The sequence below is a fragment of the Petaurus breviceps genome, unplaced genomic scaffold (assembly GCF_028583685.1).
Source record: "Petaurus breviceps papuanus isolate PSGF00001 unplaced genomic scaffold, PetGlider_PUasm1.0 91041, whole genome shotgun sequence".
NCBI classification, from domain to species: Eukaryota; Metazoa; Chordata; class Mammalia; order Diprotodontia; family Petauridae; genus Petaurus; species Petaurus breviceps.
Window position 1 is genome coordinate 25,393,622 of NW_027187400.1, and position 4,063 is coordinate 25,397,684.

The window sequence follows — 4,063 nt, forward strand, 5'->3', positions numbered from 1 at the left end:
AGAGAGAGAGAGAGAGAGAGAGAGAGAGAGAGAGAGAGAGGGAGAGGTGAGAAGTTGGGTCTCCTTTGCTTACACCCAAGGAACCAAGGTGCTCTCAAACCCTGGGGAGCAAAGACAAATCCCTAGAACAGAGAGAGGCTTCTTAGCCTACGTTGTGTCCTGGACCCCTTTAAGTAGTCTGGCGAGGATGCTGCATCGGAATCAAGATTTTGCTTTATTTTATTTTAAATCAAGATTTTAAATGCATAAAGTAAAAAAATACATCAGATTAAAGGAAACCAATTATGTGGAGTTACCAAAATAATTTTAAAAAATAAGTTCACAGACCCTGGGTGAAAGGCATTTGCCCAAGAAGAAAGACAGGATACTGGATTTGAGAGCTCAGAGGGATCCTTTAAGTCCTTTAGTGGAACCTTTTCTTACGAGGGAGGAAACTGAGGCCCAGAATAATAATAGCAGTAATAATAATAATAATATTAGCATTTTTATAGGAAAGCAGTAAGAAGTGCTTTACAAATATCTCACTTGATCCCTACTACTTTCCTGGGAAGTAGATGTTATTAGCAGCTCCATTTTACAAAGGAGGAAATGAGGCTGACAAGTGACTTGGCCAGGGTCACCCAGGTGGCGAGTGTCATCGCTAGGATTGGCACAGAGGTTGAAATACCTCTGGCCAGGAAACAACCCCCAGCCACCTACAAGACCCTAGATAGCTACAAAGCAGTTTTTCATTAACAGGGGCTAGAGTGTACACATACACACAGTATTCCCCATTAGAATGTAAGCTTCTTGAAGGCAGAAACTGCCTGCCTACTTGCTGGTTTGTGTATCTCTAACACCCAGGGTAGTAACTGATACATAATAAATGCTTAATAAATAAATGTGCCCCCCCCCCCCCAGTCTGTCAGAATAACCTTCCTAAAGCTCAGGTGCATAAACGGGGCATAGTTCTACAGCTGGAAAGTTACATGGGGAACTGATGCCCATAAAAGTAAAGTGACTTGTTTAAATCCAGGCAGGCGGTAAACATGGCCAAACTGGGAATCTGACCATGTCACTTTCCAAAGTCCTCAATGGCTCCCTATTGCCTCTAGGGTAAGATACAACAACAAAGTAAGACACAAAATCTGTCATTTACAAGTCCCCTCAATCTGACCCATCTTCCTAGATCTTTCACATTATTCCCCTGTATGAACTTTCTAGCCACAAGACCTCTCCCCTCTGTGCCTCTCCATACACAGCTATCTCTCCCCTAATACCACAATGATCTCCCCTTCTCCTCACCTCTGCATCTTAAGAGTCCCAGCAGCTAGGCAGCACAGCAGATAGAACCCTGGGTTTGGAATCTGAAAGACTTGAGTTCAAATCTGGCCTCAGACAACTGCTAGCTGTAGGACCCTGTGTAAGTCACTTTACCTCTGAATAACAGCACCTACCTACCTCCCAGGGTCATTGGATCAAATGAGATAATAGATGTAAAGTAGTTTGTAAACCTTAAAGCACTAAAGAGGTCCAAGTTGCTAAGTGCCGTGAATACAGAGAGAGTTTCGGTTTGTGCCACGGCATTGGTGCCTAGTACATTACCAAGAGCTCCATAAATGTTTGTTGACTGAACCCAATCCAGACTTCCATTCATGTGCTGCACTTCACAAAAAGCCATTCCTGATCACCCCTAGGTAGGTTATTTCTTAACCCACCCAAATGTCCTATGTACGATATAAGCCCCTTATAGGGGGGTTCCCTACTCCTGCTTAAGAGTAGGGGTCGTTTTTCCTTTTGTCTTTGTCTCTTTGGTCCCTGGTATATAGGAGACACATCTGTGCTGAAATGAAAAAATGCCAAAGAAAGATGAAGATTCCCTTCTAGGTCTTAGTCACTTAATGAAGTTCCTTTGCATTTGGCAAGGTCAGGTGCTTGGGAATGCCTTCTGCCTGTGAATGAACAGAATGATGCTTCTGCTTTGACCCTTCAAATAATCATTTGTTGAAATGAGTTTCAGAAAGTTTGTCCTGTTGGGTGGAGGGGTGGGCACAGTAAAGACACCAACAGTCCCTAAGCCGTCCTCTTTGACCTTAAAGGGCACAGACACACCTGCCTTCCACCTCCAGAAGGCCCCAAATGACTCATCAACAGCGTTCAGAAAACCACACAATCAGTTAAAGTCGTAGTCCCCTGGGAAATCAGGCCTGTATTCATTTAGATACGAAAAATTAAAAGTGAAAAAAAAAAATAAAAGTTACTCGCTGTACTAATCATCTGTCTTTGTGGCCAGATGTTCCTCTCCTTGAGACGGCCCACTTCTACTTAGAAGCTGGATAGACAGTAGGTCAAGAAACATTTATTAATGTGCTCAATGCAGGACTGAGAGCTTATGCTGACCTCAAAGGCCCTCAAATGTGTGAGACTAAATACACCAGTCAGCCACTGAATGATGCTACGGGATTCCACTTCAGAAGACCATGGAAAAAGTACTGGGTTCAAATCCTGACTCTCCCTCTGACCCTATGTGTGACCTTGAGAAAATAATTTCAACTCTATGACTCTTAGTTTTCCTCATTCATAAAGTGAGGGCTTTGGACCAGAAGACCTCTATGGTCCCTTCTATGTCTAAATCTATGAGCCTGTGAAGTCACTTAAGGCCTTCATGTCAGCTTCCTTTGGTTAAGATGAGAGTTGGACTATTGGAGCTGTGTGACCTTGGGTAGATCACCTCTCTGGGTCTCAACTTCCTCTTTAGGAAAATGAAGGGATTGTATACTCAGTGACCTTTCCAGGTCTCAGTCTAGGACTCCATCAATAAGCCCTACTTTGCGGGTGGAGTGTTCACAGAGTTTAAACAAGCTCTCAGAATCCTGCCCTTGAAATAGTTCCTACTTACAGAGGAACTAAATAGTTCCTACTTACTTCATTAAGTCCTACTTCCTGTCTCTTCCTCCTTGAAAGTCCCAGAGCAGAAATACCATCTATACCTTTGCCTAAGAAAAGCTTACCAATGGTTTGAACAACAAGCACTTTTGGCTATTAGGTATACAAGCTACTGCTCTCAACCTGAGACTGCTAGGTAGTGCAGTGGATAGAACATTGGTCCTGGAGTCAGGAGGACCTGAGTTCAAATTGGGCCTCAGACACTTACTAGCTGTGTGATCCTGGGCAAGTCACTTAGCCCCAACTGCCTGAAAAAAAAAAAAAAGGAAGGAAGATGATTAGCCAAACTCTAAGGTTTGTTAAACGTGAAAGATAATGATGGATAAATTGCTGAAAGATCTGGGTTCAAGGTCAAGTACTGTAAAAGGTTCCTAACTGGTCTGCATGTCTCAAGCCTGTCTGGACTCTAGTCTGTCCTACACATTGGTGCCAAAGTCATGTTCCTTAAGTACAGATATGACCGTGTCGCTTCCCTACATGCCTTTAGAATAAAATGTAAAGCACTTTCTCTGTTTAGCCTTTAAAGTCCTTCATGACCTAGCCCTGGCCTATCTTTCCAGCCTCAATGAATGTAATTCCTCTTCCTCCCCAACCTCACAATCCAAAAATACTGGTCTTCTCTGTTTCTCATACAAGCATGACTTTCATCTCTCACCTCTGCACTTCTGCACAGGCCTGGACTATATAGTCCCTCTTTGCCTCTGCTTCACCCAAGGTGACATGGCTAGTAAGTGTTAAGTGTCTGAGGCTGGATTTGAACTCAGGTCCTCCTGACTCCAGGGCTGGTGCTCTATTCACTGTGACACCTAGCAACCCACCCCCCTTTTTTTCACTGAGTCTTTCTTTACCCTGAAGATACATCTCAATCTTTATCTTCTGCAGAAAGCCTTTCGTGATCTCCAGTCCCCTTCCCTTCCCCCCCAACAGCTGGTGCCCTCCAACTACCATGGGCTTAATGACTTGGTTTGTAGTTACTTAATTAGTTAATTAATTAACTGATTAATGCTCATTGATGGATAAGTCCTGGTCTGGCCTTCACTATCTATACTCTTGGTGCCATGACCCATCAAAGCCTTCCTCATTTCTATATTCCCCTTCACCTCCTGTTCATTTTACCTGGGAGTGCCCCAAGGGTAAA

The 4,063-nt window shown here is 43.6% G+C and overlaps 1 protein-coding gene across 1 annotated transcript in view; it reads right to left on the reverse strand.

Annotated features, from left to right (window-relative positions):
* Positions 1 to 3,173, reverse strand: part of SPSB1 (splA/ryanodine receptor domain and SOCS box containing 1) — a 31,143-nt gene extending 27,970 nt beyond the window's left edge. The window contains exon 1 of the mRNA XM_069079299.1: positions 3,134 to 3,173. The gene's annotated coding sequence lies outside the window, so the exon portion shown is untranslated. The remainder of the gene's footprint in view (positions 1 to 3,133) is intronic.
* Between the last annotated feature and the right edge of the window lie 890 nt (positions 3,174 to 4,063).